The sequence below is a fragment of the Grus americana genome, chromosome 5, assembly GCF_028858705.1.
Source record: "Grus americana isolate bGruAme1 chromosome 5, bGruAme1.mat, whole genome shotgun sequence".
Lineage (NCBI taxonomy): Eukaryota > Metazoa > Chordata > Aves > Gruiformes > Gruidae > Grus > Grus americana.
Window position 1 is genome coordinate 24469985 of NC_072856.1, and position 23213 is coordinate 24493197.

General features: G+C 39.6%; 1 protein-coding gene across 9 annotated transcripts in view; it reads right to left on the minus strand.

The window, feature by feature from the left end:
- Positions 1-22186, minus strand: part of LRRC4C (leucine rich repeat containing 4C) — a 564871-nt gene extending 542685 nt beyond the window's left edge. For 8 of the 9 annotated variants that reach the window (XM_054828450.1, XM_054828448.1, XM_054828447.1 and 5 more), the window contains exon 1: positions 21542-22186. The gene's annotated coding sequence lies outside the window, so the exon portion shown is untranslated. The remainder of the gene's footprint in view (positions 1-21541) is intronic. The other variant, XM_054828453.1, reaches the window with a different exon arrangement.
- Positions 22187-23213: the final 1027 nt, after the last annotated feature.

Sequence of the window (23213 nt, forward strand, 5' to 3'; positions counted from 1 at the left end):
CAAGGGCTTAGCTTCCCTGCACTGTCAGTTCAGCAGGGGACACGGACAGATGGTCACCTTGTGCTGAGGCAGCTCAGAAAATGATTTTTCAAGTAAAAATATAAATGGGTCGTGTCACTTTTTAAAGTCTGAAATATTCCACTGGCACCAGTTCAACTGCCTCTTAATTAAGAGGGTTTTGTACAATAAATAAATTTCCAAAAGTTCTAGGTCAAAAAAACAAACCCAGTCAGCTCCTTCTGCCCCCATCTCTCTCATCATTACAACACACTCTTGGAACTTTCAACTTCAGGGAAATGCAAATCCTTCAACGATGAATTATGCAAGAGGAAGGAAATACATGTGGGTATACATACGACAGAAAAATCTCTTGCAGCACATATGGGATGACAAGGTACAAAGACAGTGCTTTTCACTCTTCCGCAATTGAAGAAAGAATAGTTAAATTATACCTGTCTATACAGCCCTAAGCAACTCCACTTACAGCACCAACACCGCAGAAAGGGACACGTGACTGCTGAGCCCTTGGTAACAAGACAAAAAGCGGCCTGGATACATGGATACAAATCCCACTTAAGGTTACATTTGTCCTTCACTGCAGACTCCGCCGATCTGCTGTGTCCTACTTCAGATTGGTAAAACACACACACTTGTATCCTGCCTGTTCAATACCCAACATAAATCAAGTCACTAATTGTGACTGGAGCTGTTTATTTCTACAAGGGCTTTGTAGCACTGGCCTACAACAGATTGCTAAACTGTTCTTTGCTCTGCATAGTGTAAAGTCACCAGCAAGGGGCAGGGCGTGGTGGGTACTGAAACAGCAGAATGTATTTCAGACCAAAACAACAGTCAAACATCCACACAACCACACGAAATTCCATAAAAGCATCGGCATAAAGTGAGAAGTGGGTAAGAGACAAGGTACTTCAGCTGAAGGCGGGGAAAACCACAGACGAGATGCCACAGTACTGCTAGCATTAGTGATTCACACCCACGTCTTTACCGGGAATATTCCAACACAGCTGCGACAACATTTCACAAGCATTGTCCCTAGAAGGTGCTCAGGTTGAGAGTAACAAAATCGGAAGTTTTATCACGGGTTGCACTAATATTACAAAAATTAGCATAAAACGTGAGTGCTCACAAATTCTGTCAGAGTACAGAGGAAAACTTTCCAGTTTTGCACTGTTATGAATTTGACCTGAAGGCAAAAGGAAAACAAACAAGCCATAGTGTAATAAGTAATTGGAGGTAATTTGGTGATCAAAATGGGTTAGATGAGAAAAAGCAATCTTTCTGCACCATGCTGCACCAGAGAACATCCTGTTTGGCGAGGCTTAACCAAAATGTTGCAAATTGCAGTGCTATGTTACTGTGACAACTTGTATCTCTGTAACAAACTACCCAGACTTGGAGGAGCCACGATAACCGAAGAAGCAGAAAGGCGCGAAAATCAACCTATAAAGGGGGCTGCTTAGCTTGTTTGAATTTGCGAGCCCTTGGCGGAGCCGCGGCTCCCCGGCCGCCCAGCGCTGCTTTTGCTTTCCTACCCTAATAAATACAGATTGAATTTACTTTGGACTCTATTTGTCTCAATTCAACTATAACAATAGGAAGCAACTTATTTACTCCCACTGTTCTTCAGTGGCACCAGTTCCCTCAAGATGAAGACATTTCTTTACACTTATACAAGAAAATTGAGGGGGGTAGGGGAGAAGACCTGCTGAGGACTTATTGCAAGTGTGACACAAAACCGCAGCCACAAGTCTAAAGTGGTGAAGGCAACATGTCAGAAGAAAAATAAAAAAGTCAGCAAACAGCGTCAAGGAAAAGCTCGCGATGCCCGACCAGCCGCCGCTCAGCATTCGCCGCGGTGCAGCTGCTGGGGCTGCTGTGTCTGTCTCGTTCTTTGCTGGGGATAAAGAGCGAAGAAAGAACTGTTTGTTCCCCCTCCCTGTCACCACTAGGGACTCCAGAGCTCTTCTCAGGCTCCCGGCAGCATCCTGACACTTGGCAGCCCTGGCGAGAGGGCCCTGTGGCAGAGGCGTGCCGCAGCGCAGAGGAGCGCTGCCGCGGGGCACTCGCTGCGAGCAGCAGCCGAACGGCAGACAGCACCGTTCTGCTTTTGCAAGCAGAATAGCAAGGCGGAAAAGGGTTTTGTCTCAGCTAATTAGCACAATAAGGAGCCACGGAGGAACGTGCTCTTTCATCTTTCATAGATTCCTTCCCTTTGCATGCAAAGATCACTTTCTCAGGGAGCTGACTGCTAGATCATCACTTCAGGTGATGCAGTTTTAATGTATCTCTTGGAAAGGTGTGCAAAGGACTGTAAATAGAGAACCTGACTCCTAAATTAGATTTCTTTTTTTTTTTTTTTTGCCTGTATCACGTTTAATACATTAAGCACCCTTCACATGCCATATTTTCTTATCTCTGTGTCTGAACAATCTTTGGCCCGCATTTCACACATGAAAGCACAGGATCTTGCAGGGAGAAATCATCTTCCTCCTTGCACAACATATAGCACAATTAAGATTAGTTCTCAGGCTATTAAGAACATAACAAAATAACAAGTAGGAAAAAAAAAACAGTAACACATGATATATGAACCAGACAACTGAACAGCAATAGAACAAAAACAAGGATTCAGGAGAGGAAAAAAAAACACTTTCAATCGTATTTTAAAATCCAAACAAAAATGTCTGGAGGAAACATTTCTATAGGCTAGGATTCACATTGGGGAAAAAAAAACAAAAACAAAAACAAAAACAAAACAACAACAAAACACCAAACACAGATGATAATCAGAAATAAATAAAAAATGAGAAAAGTGACATGCAAAGTAGACAAAGACACTATGACAAAATATTTTGTATTACAGTTGTGTACCGAGGTCTCTAGGCACTTTACAACCTGCAAACATTTCTCCAGACAGCCAAAGACTGGTGAACACTATGTTCCCAGGCCCAGCTTTACAGAAAGTTGGTTTGGGTTTTTGTTGTTATTGGGGGGTGGGAGGTGCGTGTGACAAAAACCTATTCACGAGTCAGGGAATAACACGCAGAAATTTCATTTTCTAGCCCCAAGCCAAGATCATTGGACAGCATTTCTCCCCACAGCCTAGCTAAAAGGCTTAAAGTTTCAACACTGACTTGATCCATCTTCTAGAGAATCTAGCTGATGTAACTACCTAGAAAGGGAAGACGATCAAGATGCAGCTACATTATGGAGACTTCCTAAGTCTTAGCAAATAAGTGCTGCAAAGAAGTAAATGTATATGGCAGATCAAACCAGATAGAGCACTTGGAGAAATAAGCAAGGACATTGCTTAGCTGCAGATACTTGTGCAAGACTGGAGGTTTCCAAGAACTGGCATGATTCCCACCTTGTCCCATCTCCATTCCTCCACTTGGTCACTCGGGACTCTGAGACTGATTCAAACCATGGGAGAACACTTCTGTCCTATGTTCTCCTGCCCAGCCGCTTCCTAGATGAACAGGTCTGACGCGGTTCTGTGCCTACAGAGCAAAGTAGGAAGGGACACGGTGGGAGGACACACCTGTAGCTGAAAGCAGAGTAAAACAGCAAAATTGGCCTAAGAAGGTATAAGCCGAATCTAAAATGGTAAATATGTAAAGACAGCTGTGAGCATGCTTATGAACAGCATTCTTTGATTCATTTCCCCCTCTCAAGCAACCTCTTTAGCTGCTTTCCTCTGATAATGACAGTGCCATCTGTTCTTATCACTTATCTGGTATCCCTACCTTTTGGGCATGGAAACTTATCCCTACTCAAAGTATCATCAGACCCATTATGTGCTGTTTATGAAAACATAGTTGCTGGAGGGAAGATCACATGATAAGGAAAATTACTTCAGATAGATAGTGAACCACAAGGTACTAGGAAGAAATTAAACCCTAAATAAGAGTTCTTCACATGACTATCCTTAGCATCTGCCTCTTTCCTCAATCAAGTTCCAGAAGAAATTCCTGCAATATGCCCAGAACCAGCCCCGAGAAAGTGAACACCCAGGTTTCCCAGCAATAGCCTGGCAGAATATGCAAAACTGCACTGGGCCTGGGAACGTCAATCTCTGGCAGGATTTGCCATGCTCTAATTAAAAGACCATAATCTGTGAAATCATCAGGCACATGCTGGTGGGAATAAGGATGGGTGTGTTGGTGCATGGATGAGGGCACTGACAGCATTAATATTATCAGTTGTGTTTATAATATTCTAGCTCTACAGGCAACTTCTTAATGACAACTCACTAGCTTAATGTAAAGGACAAATTTGCTTAGGGAGTCTGTGTAGTCTTCATCATTGCAGGTCTTTAAAAAGAAATTAGACATCTGCCAAAAGTGACATGGGTATAGCTGATCCTTCTGTGGACAGACATATGGACAGATACCATTCTGACATCCTTCCAAACCCACAGCTCTATGAGGTTGTCCTTCGATCTGGCTGCTTTTTAGCCTCAAAGTGGTCAGTCTCTCCCTCCACAAGCTCCATTTCACCAGAAATCATCCCAAAATTAATATAATACTTGATAATGAGACATCACTAAATAGGTAAGTAAACAGGAATCACAAAAGCACACCCTGCAGCTTTGTATATTTAAGGGTTGTGAACAACCCCCTTCCCCCACATTGAATGTCTTTATTTCAGAGACAGAAAGTCAACAATGCTATTCAGGGTCAGTTCAGATGATTTCTCCAAAAGAGGAGTTGTAAAGTAGGAACTAAGACTCACTGCCTTAGTTAGCTAGCAAGCTAACAGAAAGGTGGATGATCTTCTCATTAATTATTTATCAGCACCTCAGGAGTTGAAAGAAAAGCAATACTTGGCTGGCTAAAAACTCAACCCAGAGAGACAGGACTACAAATTCCTGGCTATGTCAGTGAGCCAGCCAGAGTGTTTCATGATCACAAGCAATACTTTGTCCAAAACTGCAGATATATAAAGAAGGGAAGGGGAGAGTGTAAAGCTAAAATAACTGATTCTAAAAAATGCCAGAGGGAACAAAGGCATGCATTTTTAAAAGCTCAATTCCGATTCATGTGTCCAAATAAAGGCCAGATTATGAAGAGCTCACTACAATGCATACTAGCTTTGTGAAACAAATGTAGCTATTAATGCCACAATAAAATTAGGAAGTGTGTAGAACTTTTTAAAGTGACTTCTGCTTGCTTATGCAAAAAGGGCACACAAGATCTAAGAAAATCCAGCTTTGAGATCTCTTGATTGCTCTCAAGTCTAAAAGGCTCAAATGTGTCTCAGTTTCAAGCTCAGTACAGCTGTTCTGAGCACACTTCAGCTAACTAGGAATATCAATCAGCTAAACATTATTTCATACTTCGGGCAATTATGTATATAAATGCCCAAACAGCAAATGACACAGTTTATGATCCTTCTAAATTCATGTATTGAAACTCTTGTGCAATCACCTTCCTCCAAACTTATAGAGAAATTTAAGGAAAGTAGATATTTCTTCCTCTGCCACAAACTAAAAAGAGAACCGATGCAAAGATATTTCCACAAATGTGATGTTCTCTCAAAAACATAGGGAAAAGAGCTTTGCATTTGCAGTAACTATTTAGCCACATCATGATTTCTAGCTTTAATGCCATCATACACATGAAATACATAGTTAAGACATGTTGTCCCATTCTCTGTCAGGTACATTCAATACTGACAGCTGGCCAAATGTGTGCTTTCTGTTCCAAACGTACGGCCCACTTACCACTTAGGCTACTATGAAACAATCTTTTTATCAAGTAGCGAAAACAGTCTCTAGAGCCTGGGCTTAAGTACTTATCTGATTACATATCTGCCCAGAGCTGTCTGCATAATAAAGTAAAAGATAATCTATCACAGGAATCTCTTTTTCCTTAAGCATCCCATGCTTGGCTAACTAAGAAACATTAGAAAACACATGACAATTCTGTTATGTCCAGTAAGCTGCCTTTGCTTCCATTTTTCTTTGCAGAATAGCCATCACTAGAAACTCCCCGATGAAAGAAATCCTAGGTAAAAACTAAAAGGACTATAAGATTCAGTAATGCAGTTTCTGGGTTAGGCTGCTTCTATTGAAAATACTGCATATTTTTAAGTCCAAAACTCAATTTATTTGATTGTCCCAAGGCTCCTGGAACTTCTCTCTCACTCTTAGCAGCTTCTAGCACCTTCAGAAGGTGATCCTGCTGCCTCATCTTATTTGCATAGCCACACCTGTGCTCTCTTTTCTCACCAAAAAAGAAAAGCTTTATCATTACTGAATTCCCATAGCTTGTATGGTAAAGTGAAACCAAGTCTGAAAGTCTTCAGCAAAACTTAAGAGTCATACCTCAATCACAAGGGTCACGTCTTTATCTGTTGCTTGTCATTATAAACCTAAACACTCACAAATTGTACAATAGAAATGAAGAAGCAGTTAGTTATTGTCCCCCAACCAAGAGACCTACAGATAGCCTCTAATGCATTTAATTAGTCAATATCTGTAAGCACTTTGAAGATAAAAAGCAATGTCATGTGCCAAGTATTACTACTGTGTAACCACCAGCTCAAAAGTATGTTGCCAAAGTACAGCAATAAGCTTGTCCTTTTAAACCTGTTCATAATAATTATGGCTGTTAACAACAGATATTGTTCAGCTGAATGAACATGGTGAGACTTCAGCAAACAGCTCTCATCAATCTGACATACTTACAAACGTCCCTTGCTAAATGTCAAGTGAGATTTCTAGAGGAAAAGAACAATGCCTTTCTTCCCAGAAAAATACTAAGTTTACGCAGATAAGAAAAGAAAGTGATACAGAAGTAGAAGCAAATAACTGTTTTCAAAAAACCTCTGGAATTACTGCCAACTACACAAACTATTATAAGTGCCCAGTTCTAAGCAGGAGAAAGGCTCAACTACAGTGCTGCAAACCACATCTTTTCGACACTGATATTACTATTTATGGCTAAAGAAAAAAACAAGATGATATTCTGATATACATATATTTTTTTTCCTAATTCATGCTTCTGTTCTAGTCCTTTAAAGAGTTATACGGAAGTAGCTTGCCATGTGATAACCTACTTCTTCATTCTTAAACATCCTAAAAAAAGAGAAAGATAAATACATTAACTTGCAGCACAGAGGTAAACCATGGCATGTTTCATTACAAGTTTATTTTATATGCACAATTTAAATATGCAGAAGGATTCTTCTGAAGGGGCATTTATAACATCCAGTTAATTGAAACACTCAGTGTTGCACTGGACTTCTAGCTCAAAGAATACCCCATATGACCAAGATGTTTACGAAAATGTAATGAATGGGTGAGAATTAGCTTAGTAGCAAGGAGTTTTCAAAGTGTTACCCCAACACAAACACACCAGAATTGCCAATATCTCAATATATTTTCTGTCTGAAAAGTGAACATTTACTAATTTTTATCATGAGGATGCTGAAAGAAACATTTTTAAATGGCTATAAAGTGCTTTAAAGAGATAAATCTCTAGCATGCCTTACTACGAGCACCCATCTTCCCCCTTTTCCATGTGCATATTAAAATTAGGATCACTTCTATCATGTTAATGCATCTTGTTACCAGTAACAGATGTATTACAGTCCTCTATGCATATGGTTTTGATTTGTGCCATGACCTTCCATATACATATGAAGTCCTGGCATCCGCTGCCATTTAAGCAGCTGCCACAAGGAGTAATGTGTTTTCAGAAAAGCAAAGGCTAGTGGTTCTGAAAGAAATTTTGATAGTTGAAAGAAATCCAGACGAAATATAGTCCTGTTTCCATAAGGCTTTTCAAGATAGTCCTGAATGACTTCAAGGACCATTCTCTCTCTCTAAGCTTACAAACTTCACAGACACTTCCATTTTACAGATACAGATTTATTTTTCTTATTTTTTTTTTTTTAAATGGAGGACAAGAAAGAGAACACATTGTATTTCCAGGTCGAGTCTAAAATTAAACATGCTTACACTAAAATAAGTAGAACACTGGGTGGTTGTTTCTTGTTGTGTTTTTTTGTTTGTTTTTTTTTTTCTCCATACTGCTGAATTCCTAAGTATTAATGACTTATGAAATCACTTAGTCCAACTGTAAATCAAGCCACTGAATTTCCTACTGCAAGAGTAGGCAAGAATAGCAGGCAAGAATAATAAGATATCATACTTCAAGAGTCAGGTTAACACAGAAATTAAGATAACAGTTATTCAGAATCAGTCACATACTCTTATACTGGTACACTATAGATATGTTATCACTTTCTAAATCATTAGGGACTTGACATGACCGGATTCCTGATACAGACTTAGGTTTCATTTCTATAGTCATAACTTCTGTTTGGGCCAGTTTAAAATTGAGATTATTAAAGACAACTTCAATATTTTACAGCTCTTGAATCTGCACAAAGTTTAGCCTTTTACCATAGCACTTCGGTGAAGAGCTTTCATTTAGGATAGAACTGAAGATTTCAGGTCTTCCAACTTTAAGACTTTATGACTCAAGAATTACTTTTACCTGGGTCATGTGCTAAAGTGATGTGATTATACACACCAAAACCTACATGACTCATGAAACAAGAATTCTGAACATATGATATTTGTCTCAATGGGATTTTACTCTGCTTCCTAAGGATAACCCTAATAGCTATTTTAGCATAAGCATCCAGCTAGTCTCTCTCTCTCTCTCTCTCTCGGGAAAATATTCATTATGCATCTAGAAACTAAACAAGACACTGATTTGAAAAGCACTTTGTAGATCCAAAGTACTGTCATTTACTTTCTGACACTCCACACTAACCAGATCCACTCTGGCAAAAGAACCCTGTGGTAGAACAAACAGTGCGGAAAAACTTAGAAGAAAAAAAATAGAGGGGATGGAGCATCTGTGTTCTTCCATCTAGGAAAGAAAAGGTTGTCATAATTTTAAAACGTTTTCATTCTTCTGTGTGAATAACCATTATCCATTTTAGTTCCAAGATTGTTTTAGTTTCCTTCATGGAATCAAGTACCTTACACACAGACCTCTGCACTCTTTTAACACAGATGGGGACGGAGATGGCTTACTGACCATTCACATTCCTCGGCCCAGTAACACACACACAAACGATCAGGGGGAGCAATCAAAACATTAATACATCACAAACAAAACCCTCCTGACACTTTCTCTACAGATTAAAGCCTTCTTTTCTGACTGATCAGTGTCTGAAATAAGCCTAGGTTATTGTTCTGCTGTTCAGAACAGTTTCCCTACTCAGTGAACTGGTTCAGCGAAGCCAAGTTACTTTCATCAACATCTCTTCCTAACAGAGTAGATAATGCCCTGAACTTTAGATAGCTTTTTAGGTCAAAAGTAAGTAAGAACAAAATTAAATTTCTGTATTAGCAAAGTTGTTGTCATGAGAAAAGGGGAGTGAGGATTATGAGAGGTAATGAATGCATTTTACGCGATTTTTATTGGATTGATGTACTTGCCTGTGCGCATATTAAGCCACACCAATACATGCATCTAATGAAATAATTACTTGTTAGAACCACCGCCTTATCTTTGCTTAGAAGAACTCGGCTTTAACGAGGTAAGCCCGGCAGAGTCGGGAGGATGCCGGCGGGACCGGCCCTGCCCGGCGGCGGGAAGCGCCTGCCCGGCGGGGAGTGCAGCCCCCCAGCGGCCCCCAGCGGCCATCGCGGCACCTGCGCCCACAGCCTCCTCCGCACCCCCCACGAAGCTCCGCACCCGCTCCGTCCCCTTTCGAGCTGCGATGAGGTGAGAGACATCACCCTGAACCGGTGCTTCACGAGCCCTGCTGGTGGCTTCGTGTTCCCATGGCTAATGCTGCACCACGATACACTGAATTTAGAAATCACGCTTCTTTAAGAGCTGTGCATAAAGCAGGTCACCAAGAAAACAAACTGATTTTTAAACTGTCTACTTTCAATCATGATAAAACTCAGTGAGCAGTCCAGAAATAAAACAGCAAAGGGAAAAGCTTGAAAGATTTAAAGCAGAGATAGGGCTCACTGAAATACTGTCTTTTACTGCTTTGGCTCCAGATGCAATCTTTCCGAAAAACTGGCCAGAGGAGAAACCACTGAGATCTGCTCCTATAGGAGAGGAGGCAAAGGACTGTAGTAAGCAAAACTTGCAACTGATTTTTGGAGACAAGGCAGGGGGAAGGGGAAACACTGGTTCCAACTCTTTAGTTGAAACTTGACCTTGTTTCCACAGACCACGGGAAAAGGAGAAGTAACGTTAACAGCAAGTTTACTTAACATTTTAAATGTATCCTCTGTACCACAACAGAAGCAATGGGGTAAGAATTTATGCTGCTGGTTTGTGCTTCAACTCTAGATAAAATCCTAAATGTAAATATATTTGCTCTGTAAGGAATACACACCGAGGGGAAAAAAAAATTACTTCTTAATCATAGTTTTCTATTTTTGGATCCTCCCATCAAGTTCAATAGAAAATTACATCCCAAACATTATGCTATGGGATAGTTCAACAAGTCCTACAGGAAAGTGCTATATTAGTGTTTTATTACATTCCATAAATTTAAAGAGTAATCACCATGTAGGCCTATTACTTTTCAGTGGAAGGGTATAATCTTCATAACCTTTAAAAGCCATATGGATCTTCTTCAGGAGGGCAGAGGTTCTTCTAAATCTGTGACTGTAGATTCATGCACCGTAGCCTTATCTTCTTTAAAAGTCTTGCTGCAGGGGATATTTTATCAAACGCTGCAAGCAGATCCTTTGCTGGGATGAGCTGGCTGGGCTGCTGGAGGGTCTTTAAGCCCCAGTGCCACAAGGTCCGACTATTCTGAGTTTTACCTGTCAGTGTCCTCAGAGCGCGGTGTCAGTCCTCTGGTTTCTCTATGTAGCAACAGAGCAATTAAAGCAGCACAGCACCTGCATGGATATTGTAATATTCATCTCTATTATTCAAACCAATCCCACAGTTCTGCTTCTGTTGTTTCTACCCTTAAGGGAAACACAAACAACCTTGCAATTCCAGAGCGTGATTTGTAACACGAGGTATTAGTGTAAAGCTGCAGTACAAACCACGGCTGGAGCTTCACACCCACTGCGAACCAGGGGCTATGCAACGCAATGGAAAGTGAGACATCACCTCCAATACAGCAAGTCAGAACTTCTTGGTTGATTCAGTGACTCAACTCTTGCTTAATGTTTCTCAAATTATTCTTGGGACTAGCTGGTGTGGAAGAGAATGAGTCAGAAGTTGCTTGCGTATTTCATCTCCATCCTTACCAGCATAGGGCAGGCAAGCAAGCAAGCAAGGAAGCAAAAAAAAAAAAAAAAAAGAGATTTATCAATGGCACTATTTAGAAACAAAACCAAAACTAACCTTGCTAATAGTCTAGCTCCTCCTTATACCCTAAAATGACACAAAGGCTGCTCACTATCTTGACATGGTGCCCCACCTTTATTGCCCTCTCATCCATCATGAATGGCAGTTGCATCAGTCCTCGGTGCAGGTAGTTAGATGTAGGTGTCTCCAACGTGATCCATTTCTCTCTCATCCCTGTCCCACACTACTACAGTATAATTTTAAACCTGTTTGGCCACTGAAGGTAATGCAGAAGGCAGCAATAAGGCAACACCAGTGTTCTGATCTTCACTCCTGCTTGTGGAGGAGCAGCTTAATAGAATAATTTTGGCTTTAAAGGCCACAGGTAGTAAAATATCATATATCTGAACTACAGCCTTGACCCTTACTGCATTGCATTGATTGTGCATCTTGTTTTGTTCCAGTTCCACCAAGTTAAATAGTATGATCTTAGAAGGGAGGTATCGCTTTATCTCACAAAATGACTGAATTTTCATAGCCATTCAACAATAAATTAAAAAAAAAAATTATTACTGCTTGCTGAATGCCTGCAAGTAAAGATTGAAAGCCCAAGCAAGTAAAAGCATTTCTTCATCTTATGAAACTCAGGGCATTGTATGTATAATGAAATGCCATTAAAGATATTTGTTACTGTAATACAGAGAAAGCAAGTTAATCAGAAAGAGCACAAGTGTCAGGACTACAGAAGGTGGTGGTGGGGAAGCTTCTCATTTCTGTCCTGAGGGGTAGTAGCCAGGCACTGGGGGAGCAATCTACCAGCTTAGTGCAATAGCTCAATAACAGTTTTAGTAGTATATACAGTATATAAATCTATATATTCTTTACCCTACAGGAAAACAGGCCATAGAGAAAGCAAAAGCAAGCAAGACAAATCACATAGTATCTACATATGGTTATAGCAGATAAAAATATAAGACCGTTGTTCTAGCCACAGCTACTCGAACTTCCATAATGTCAACAGGCACAGAAAAAGAGACTGCTCCCTCCCCCACAAAGGGCCAGAGCACTACCCGAGACTTAAAGGCAGTGCATATTGCCTATTTGATCGGGGGTTAGTATGTCTAATGAGTAGGGCAACAAGAGTATTGATTACATGTATTATTTTCTTTTGTTGGGAGACAAAGTCTATATAAACAATGGAATTCAACAAAGACTTCCAATCCAGGGCAAAAACAAGGGCAAAAATCGTTACTTTCATTTCATATTACCCACTCATCAACTCCTCCTCAATATTAACCTCAAATCATAAAAATAAAATTGAGAACTCTAGGAAAAAAAAAAAAAGGAAAATATTAGAGAGCAAGTAGCAGACCTTAAGACAGGATGTTAAAAAAAAGAATTGTTTTACACTAGTAGTCTTGCCCAAAACATTTTTAGTGTAGCTATGATAACGATAGCTTTTTAATTTTTACAATTGTATTAGCTGTTTAAGGGGTATTACCTCCTAACACAATAGTTGCCATAAAAAGAAGCATATTCATCATTTATTTTAGAAACTGAAACAATTAATACATTTCCTTTCCTTTGCAATATTAAAAATTCAAACAGAGTATTACACTAACAGAGGGCAATTTCCAGTCCCATTACTAACAATGTTACAAAGCCCATGTAACCTTAAATTCTTAATGTTTTCTAGTGTCTGCGTTATCCTACTAAAATCAAATGCAACATCAGGGCTGTTTGTGGAAGACATGCTCTTCTTCCTCCAGTGACCTTTTCTCCACTGCTTCTTGTAGTGCTTACCACTAGGCTTAAATAATTAAACATGCCTAAGCCTGAAGTGATTGGAGAAATGCACCTAATTTGAAAAGTACTATTTAGACAATAATTTGTAGAACAACAACTGGAGGCCAAATGCTTATTCTCATAAACTGACATCCTTATTGGAGCTACCTACTCATTTCCATTGCCTGAGGGCCTGGACAAGGGCCTTCTAGTACACCAGTTACAGTTAAGCAATACAGAAAGAAAGAAACAGGCAACTATCAGCAACATTCAGAAGTAAAAAAATTTAAGTGTTAAAAGCTCAGGCTGATAAAAAAGGAGACCACTTTCATTGTACAATAGACATTTAACCTGGACAAAATAACCTTAGGAAATAACTACTTATGTTACACTTAGAAATATGTGGTATTTTCTCAGATATTCATAGATTTAGAAAAATCATTACTTCCCAAAATGTACTTTCTTCTCCCTCAATGGAACACAAAATTCAGTTCCACTAGCAAAGGAAATGTTTATGAATATCAGAGTAGTAGCTTTATTCATTGCTACTTCCTCTACATCCTCAAGATCATCACTTTATAACATTTTTCTCTTGAAGTATCCCTCCCCATATCTGAAAGCATAAAGAGAAAGGTGGTGGTGGTGAAGCATGTTTCCTGTGACAACACCAGAAAGACTTCAAATCAGTTCATCCCTAGCCAGAGACAAGGAGGTAGGTTTATGTCATGGATAAGAGATGATGAAATAAGTTAGGCTTCTCCATTGCTGGACTTCAAAAGCTGCCATTAAGTGCTAGAAGCAATAATCATTGAAACGCCCATGATTCACAGCTTTGATTTCAAATGGGAAGTTACATTACATAAAAATAAGTATTTTGGACAGACCTTTTACTAAGTTTCCCCTGTCTTTCTACATTCTGTAAACGTGTCTAGTAGAACATACACATTCCATATGTTAAATGAGCTGTTTCATAAATAGCCTTAAGGCTAATGCTCTTGGAAAGTTTCACACAAGTCTTCAGAAGAATGAACTCATAGGATCAAGGAAATTCCACCCTGTCTTTCTAAACTTCTGATCTAACACTTGGCATACAGGAAAACAGCATAATTAACATCACTTGCCTGTTGGCAAATATTTCCCTAGAGAGGAAAAAAGTTCAGATGTAGGTAGAAATGCAGACATGCATCTCTCTAAAATTAGGACAAATCTAAAGCAGTAATCTGGACTTTTGACGATTCATGTATTAGAAAGTGGTATCCCAAGCCTGCATACTGCAGAATGGAGTTGATATATCTGGAGACAGGTGTGGAACTTCTCTATTCATCTAAATGAAAAGAAAAATCTTGCATCTCCGCCTACTTCAGAAAAAGAATATAATAAGAAGAATTAAGGCAGATTAAGAGACTCTTTTAGGCAGCTTAAGACCCTTAAGCACACATTCCCAAGCCAAGTCTTTATAATATAAGAAGTCTCCTAGTTACCTCTCTCAACTGTCACTGTTTTCAGTATTGCATAAAGCTGCTTAAACTATAAAGCTGATTGTCAAGGGAATCCCAGTTTGAAGGGATCTTTTGTGGTTTGAAAGGGTTGTGACTTCTGTAAAAGGAGGGCATCAGGTTGCTGCAGCAAGCCCTGAATATCAATGACAGAGGAGGAAAAGGAAAGCTAAGGAGCCAAGCTATACTGTCTCTCCCTTACTACTCGGCTAACTCGCATTGTAGTTGCAGGGCAGGACAGAGCCAAGAAGGACTAGGACAACCCTCGCTCCCCTGAGGCCACTTTGTACTCCAGTAAATCGTACAGATACTCTACTGCAGGTCACAGGAAAGCAAGAGGTGCTTCTGAGCAACGCTGCTACACACAGCTCACTCCACTGCAAGCATCCACTGAAACGTCAGAGGCAAAAACCCCCTGTGGATCAAGCATGACATGAAACATGAAGCAGAGAGAAAATGCATGGTATTTACTGCCTGACAACCAGGTTACATTAATCCAGCCATACATTAACTCAGCCAAATTCCTTTGCATATTCTAGAACTGATAATATAAAGCCATTCACGATTTTTTTTAGTCACTAAAAATCTTCAAAGCTTACACAGTTTTGACTTACATTTTTCACTGGAAGATATGTGGGTGATTACATAAAAATTACACATAGTCAAATATTCAAAAGTCTAGCTCAAGAATTCCAGAAATGATAATATTTGGTTTTCCAGAAATGAATTTAAATACCTGCACATTCAGTTAAATTATTTCATACTTCCTTTATGATACAAATTTTTAATGCATCAGTCATTTTATTTGACTGTTATCTCTGGATACTTAGGCTCTTGCATACGTACGTATTAAATTACCTCTTCTGCATGCCTCAGTTTGCTTCAGACTTCCTGAATTCAGCTGGTCCAAACGTTAACTGTTGTGAACCCACCATTCCCATAATTTTCTCAACAATCCCATCTAAACTCAAGTTTAGCATGTACCCATATAAACTTCTAGCCATAAAAAGTGTCTTGTTTTCCTGAGCCTGCACCCTTCTACAGTTCACACACTCCTTTCGCTCAAATGGGGTCTAAACTACGTGCCTTATCTTATTTGTTCTCAGAACCAGATTGCACTTCCACCTGAGAGGAATGATTGCATAGTTGAACAGATAAAGAACATGACTTCAATATTTACAACCCTGTTGCAATACAATAATTGAAGAATCTGTGGTGAGGCAGTATTCCCAGGAAGATATGTTCTTACTTGATATTTATTCTTACTCAATATATATTCCTTTACTTAAGGAAATGTAGCTCAAATTTCCTATCAAAGTCCAAGGCTTAAGTTTTCAAAGCTTTTTCAAGAGAGATCCAAATCCCTTATGGAGTTTTGATAATGCCACTCCTGTTATTAGCCCTGCTCTATCTACCCTTGTTCAAAATAAAAATGCACACTTGGGACCTGACTAAGTGGCATTTCTGAAGCATAAGGTTGAGATGCTTAAAAGAACATTCTACAACCCATTTTCCCACTTTCACTGCATGCAAAACTACAATTTTCTTCCATGTGCAGTCTGTACAATGCAATTCCTGCTTGTACCCTTACAAGAGTATGAAACTACTTTTGTCTTCGGGCTAATCTCTGCACTATTTTTCCTTCCTACTTTGAGTTCACCCATTCCACTCTTTTCTCTCCGATTTTTACTGTTGAACCTTCTGCTTTCCAGAAGGTGACTACTCTTGCAGGTTTTAAGTAAATTGTAGGTAGATCATTTAGCTTCAAAGTGCCTTATTTTCTTCCTGAAATAACTGAGGGTATAGTGAAGATTTATAGGTTTACATTATTATAGTGAGTAGCTCCAGAGAAAAGCCTATAAATAAAAATAGGTTGAAAAGAAATGCAACCTCAATATAGAAAGGACTAATCTCAAAATATTCACCTTCTCTTTGTCCCTTTAGAAACTGCACGATGCTGTCAACAATGCTTAACTGATCGACAATAAGGCGGGGGGTGAGGAGGAGAAGGAAATCACACAGGAAAAGAAGTGCCATCCCTAGCTTTACCTAAAAATTGCAAAATGATATCTTTTTGGTTTAATAAGTTGGTGATCCATCACATACGCAGTGCAGAAGTGTTGCTTTGCTTTCTCATTTGCCCATTTCTTTCCAGGACAGCAAAAAAGACAGTAAAGATTATATAGCTACTAGACAAATTAGAAAAAGAAAGCCAGGATTATATGGAAAATGTGCCCACTGCTTGATAGCCCCATGTTGCACTGATAAGATTTTCTTCTATGACTAAACAATAGAAAGGGGGAAGACCCTTTTGCTCCCAAGTGAGTTAAATTAAATTAAGGAAACATTTGGGAAAAAAAAAAAAAAGAAGTTATGGGCCTCCCACCTCCCTTGTCTGTATCTTTACCTGATACCAATTCAGCTCTTTCAGAGGAGCTAAAGAGAGAAGGATATAACCCTGTTCTTATTCTTGTAAACAGGATGAACAACAGGACTGGAACTGACAGTCTCTAATTACTAGTACGTGCTGGACTTCATGAGCACTTGATATAAATTTAACCTACCAAAACAACATCTTAAATTATCGAAGAGGTTAGAATAACGGGCCTCATGGAAAATCTCCCTGCCATGGGTTGCAAGCTCAAAGCTATGTTAAAAATGCATCAACAGAAGCCCTTCATATTTACAGTTATGAGCCTCATTTAAGCATGCTTTTGTTTTACACTGATGTTTCTGCTAGCCTTTGTGATGCACAAAGTACACACAGAATACCTACCACTGGTGGCCAGGTGAGTAGAGAAACACTGGCAAGTTACAAAAAAATTGTTGTCCGTACAGAAAATCTCTTCAGTACACATAAGGAAGAGACCTATATTCCTTGCTATAATTCTGCCTTTCCACTTTATGTTCTGAGAAAGAAAGTCTCCAGTTTCTGAAGCAATCTCTGCCCACCACCATCCTCCAAGATCAATAGATTCTACCTTACATAACCACTCTAAGTTTGGCAGCAAGAGCTCTTAACACTGCAGCATCTTGCAGGTTTTGAGAATACAGAAAGAGTAAGTTTCCTCCTCAGCAATATGAAATAGCCATAGAAATCTCAGCATATCACTCAGGCATTTGAATCTTAACTTTGAGAATGTCACCATCACTACCTTATCAACCTGAACAGTAACAGCCTCTAGAAGCAAATACATGTGTACATATACCATGCTCTCAACACTCGTCTTTTGGGCCACCCCTGAATGCTACAGTGTCTAAGTCAACATTTTCTCATGCTTTTTTGTTATACAACTCAATAAAAATACATGATATTTTGCATTAATTTCATCAAAACATAAGGAACTGAAATTCTGGGTTCTGAGTCTCCTTCATTCCTAAACCTTTATCCTTTGACATGAAATGAAGAGAAATGGGAAGGAGAGCAATATGGCGGGGGGAAGGAGGGAGTAATTTACTGCAGCCCACTAACTTGTCAACTGAAAGGATATATTTGTAACTTCATTTTTTTCTTAGCTGGCTAAAAGCAGTACATTTTGCTTACTACTAACTCTCACAGTAAGAGATTTAAGATCACTAACTCTACCCACAGGAATTTCCAGTGATCATACCATTTGTCATTAGAGAAGTACACATTCATAAGCAGTGTGTGTTTACTGATAAACTACTCCTTTCTGGCTCCTTATTTCAAAGCCAGGCCCAGTGTCATCACATCAGTGTAAGATAATATTGCAGACCAACTCGATGAGTCAGCAATCAAAACGACGTGTTCTGCCATCCCACAGAGGTTGTTCTTTTGGTTCAAGTCCTGGAATTGCTGGTACATCTCCTGTCTCCCATCCTCCCCTTGCTTGCAAGCCACTGCAGAGCTCCAAGATTGACTTGCCAGTTGTCAGCCCATCTTGTTTCAGAAGGAAGGAGGAATTCATGTGTAAAGTACCCTGGGTCTTAGAAACATGCTGGAGGAGCTTAGGACCTGGTTGGCTGACTTCAGCAATGAGAAAAGGAAGCTGCTCAATTAACTGGAACTAAGTGAAAAAGAAATTTCAGTTTTCTTTATCTTCCCCTTATTCTTAAAACAAGATTTAGATAATTCAGCTCAAGAGAATCTCATTGTACTCATAGTCCTGCTGCGAGACTTCACCTATGATATACTCACTGCAAGACCCTTGTAGGCCTTCCCTTCATATTTCAGCAAGATGTACAATTCATAGTGGATTGAGCTCATGCAAGAACCCAAACAGTACAGAGAAGAAAGCATTTTCCACATTAGGTGAGACTAAAGGCGTATGGGACGTTACACTATGAGATGGAATTAAAATGGAAGGACCACTAAAATGAAACACTTGACATTCTTTTCACAGTTCTTTTTAAATGAACATTAAAAAAACCCACACATGGTCCAACTGGTGCTAAAGCCTGTTCCCACATAAAACCTGCTAGTACTATCCATTTCCATTCTTGCCATAGTAATAGCAATGGTATTAGAAACCAAAATTGATCCTGTGACATAACATGCTATGTTATATACAATACTGTGTATATTATAAGGCGTACAAACAAACCCAAAATATAGCAAATATGACAGTATAATTAGGAAGTCAGAATTGAAATCCAGGAAGAGTTCTAATCAAAATCTACTAAACCAACAAAAATACTTAGGTAGGATTGGGGAGGAAGAAGCCTGAGGTTTCCTTTTCAGTGAATCTGTTCAAATGTAAAATAACCACCATTTGCTTTAGTCTGCAGTATATAAGCAGATAATACTACTTGCAAAAAAAATCCACACCAGTCTCACTTCTGTAGGGTTGACAATCAACAGATGTAGATGATTAATAACATCTGGACACCATACCAAGAGAGCAGTGACTTCTTTTCCAGCATACAGGTGACCACTCTCCCACTCACTTTAGGGCATGCAACACTACTAAATTATATCCTACACATCAGAACACGTAGAAATACTAGTGGAGCAAATGTGTCTTCTTTTTCCCCAGAATATGAAAGTTGTTTCATGTCCAGGCAGAACATTCCCCCTCTCCATACATCCAGTCAACATCTCTGCTGTGATGGTCTCATTACATACTTCAATTTTAAAATGAGGGTAAGGCTCTAAAAATCATGAGTTGTCATTTCTCCACACACACACTCTTTTTTTTTTTTTTTTTTTTATCCCTCATTACACACAGACTGTTCCCCATAGTTAAAAGAGAGCATAGCTTATTGCCTGCTGAAATAGATGCATGTGCTACATGCGATGGGGCTTGAGGAACTGAGGAAAGTACAATGAGGGAAAACTACGGCAAACTGCACCTGGCTCAGAGATTTGTTTGTTGTAATCATATAGAATAAAGGCACATGCAACACAGAGCATCACTTCCAGAAAACAAGGGGAAACACACCTATAACCAGTTCTCCTTTCTTCCTTAATCCCTCTTTAAAGCTATTATGCAAAACCAGTGGGAAACAGAGGGACTGACTGACAGGATGCAATAACATAAAGTGATTTGATTACTCTGAAGCAGAGCCTTTTCATTAAGTTTTTAGCTTTACAACACAGGATCTATTACAGGAAGGGTCATTACACTTCTTTGTGCCAAATGGATCAAAGGTCCATCCTATCTGATGTGTCCTTGTATTTATAAATCTTACATAAGTCTCCTTTTCTTTACATACATTACATATCTATCTATACAAACACAAGACACTCAACAACTGATTGTTCAGTAGAACTGTATTTTGATCCATGTCTTTTTACACTAAGTAACCAGCTATGCAGTCTTTCATACAGACAACATATCCTTCTATATTAGTCATTCATATTCATATAATTGAGAAGGAGCGAGTACCTAGCAATTCCATTTGGAGAACCAAGCATCTTTGAAATGTATTTACAGATGGTTTTCTCACCTTCTTGGGAATGCTAAGTACTATCAGTGCAGCAATAAAAAAATCCCTCAACTATGAGAGCTCCAATTCTATTGCAATGCAATGGTATTTTATTTCTATTATTTAATGGAAAGATGGGAAAGGCTACAACAGTCATACTGTTCCTGCAGAAACTGCAGGGGAGGGAGGGGGGGGATAAGTGCCAGGTTTAAACACCGAGTAGCACCACAGCCATATGATTGATAGATCGCCAGAAATACTGGAGTGCCATGAACCATGCTGGATGAGACATTTACTTTGGTCACCTGAGCACTTAGTAGCACCTCCATCCCAAAAATTAAGGGACCACAAGGACACATTTGTGTTTGGCACTCTGTTCCATATGAGTTATTACTGTTTGGCCCTACATATTTCATAAATTCTGTGGGTGGGGGGCAGGGGGGGAAGCAGCAGCAGCATTCAAAAGGTTAATGACAAGCAAACATCTGAACTTCACATAAGTGATGCACAAATCCTCAATTTCCATTCTGCTACCTTCTGCTAACAGCAGCAGAAGCAGCTTTTTACTTACATATTCATCATTCCAGAGCTGACTGAAATGCAGAGAAAAAACTAGACAAGATTTATGAAAATATGGAGACTTCTACTGAAGATACTGTATGAGCTATTTTCTTGCCCATTCTAGATACTTTCCAAATATTTTAGCTGGTTTAATAAAAAGAATTATCTCCCTAGAAATTCTAATACCTTTGAAATGAAAGGAGCTTTCTAGTGCTCTTTAACTAACATTTTCCAGCACTATAGATCATTATTTTGCAAGCATTTTTACTGTGCAAATGGCAGGGGGGAGAAGAAGGGGGGGAAAAAAAAGGAAAAAAATTCACAAAACAGAAAAGGGAGTAAAAAGGGAATATAAATTACAAGCACAGACTTTACAAACACCACACTCCATATGCACCCAGTACTCATGTTTTAGCTTTTTTTCCCCAGCTCAAAGAAGCAAGCAGGAAACAAACAAGGAAACAGAACAGATAGACAAACCCCTGGACTTACCTTTTGTGCCGTCCCTCTGTAAACTTCTCAGAACGAAATTTAAATTCCGCCAGCTGGATTTGATTCTTTTCGCTTTTCTCTTTCTCGAGTCACACAGAAGCAAAACAATTAGTTTTCAGAGGTTCCATTTACTGCTTCTCCATCCCCAGCAAAATGCATCCAGGAGACTATGCCAAAAGTAAGCCCAGAACTCAAAGGCAATTGGAAAAGGGAGCGTAGGGGGTTGCTGAAGGACCAGATTGTGAAATTCAGTATCTTGAGCACAGAAATATCCAACTGTACAATATACCTGGCTTCTTGCTCACCAAAAAACTGTAGTGCAAACTGTCAGTAGTAGCCTCCAATAGCTGCTGTGTGTGCTGCAGATGGTATGTCTCACTGTTACCTTCCCAGATGGGTAGAGGATTCAGAGAGCAGCAAAACCAGGGGGTCGCCTCCAAACCAGGTGGATAGCCAGCCACTCATTCACTCAGTCCAATTAATCAAGACAAGAACAGCTCAGTCACCAGAGGTATCTCCTTCCAGGGTGCACAGGATTATGGCAAGGTTATTAATCTTGCTTTGCTGCATCCCCCCCACCCCCTACATTCAGCAGCCTGCACCGAGATGATTGCCAGCTCTGTCTCTGTCCCTGTTCTACTGCATTTTGCTCAGCCCTCTGTTGCTGCAAGTGAAACACAGAGGAGGGAGGAATACTAATAAGGTGGTTAGCTACAGTTTCTTTAAGGCATTCTACATACTGCATGTGTGTGTGTGCATTTTCCATAGGGCGGTCTGAATTTCTTTGCAGATGAAATAGGACCTGTTTCTACATCAAAGTCTGAATTAATCTGGATTATCACTTAATGAATATCAGAGCCAGCAATTGTATTTTACTTAGGATAAGAGGAGGGTACTAAATGGTCTAGAAGATTAGGATGGCAGTAGTGGTTACGGGGGGAGGGGGGAGCGTAGAAAGCACACTACACCCAGAAAAGAGTGTTAGGTTAGAAAATTTGTTCCGAAGCAACTAATTTTAGCACTATTTTAGAAGTCATTCTTATATCCTGTACCAGTGAGGATTTTAAAATCAGCACTATGTTATCCATCTCTAGATTAGACAGCAATATGCAGAGTCGAGTAAATATTTTTAGAAAAGAAAGGATTTCTGGCAGGAAAAGAAAAATTTAGAAAATCAGTGGAGGCAGGCATCCAGCACTGCGTTTATGAAGGTGCTTGAAATTCCCTCCTTTACTGAGAATTGTTCTGCTGAAACCCTTCACTTGTGAAATGAGTTTAGAGTTCTCAGTCCAACAGACAAAACAGATTTTCCATTTTTCTAAGTAGCTGACCTGCATTGGTGCATGAACCTGGGTATTCTCTTGTGGCAAGTACAAGTCCTAGCTGTAACTCACTCCCATGAGATACGAAAACTGTCATATTGCCTTTGCTTTCCCACAGGTAATTCAGACCCTCTGTGTCACGTTCAGGATGCAAGCACTGCTGTCTCACTTGGCATCCATAATTCCAACTTTCTGTAGCAGATGACACTTTGAAACTCCTTCAGGAACCTGAAAGCAAAAATAAACTTCTTCAGAAGCAGCTTGGGGATTACTGCAGTACGTTATAACTATGCAGGACTCGTAAGGAACCAGTTCATAGGTCTGAGTAACCAAATATACTTGACAGAGCT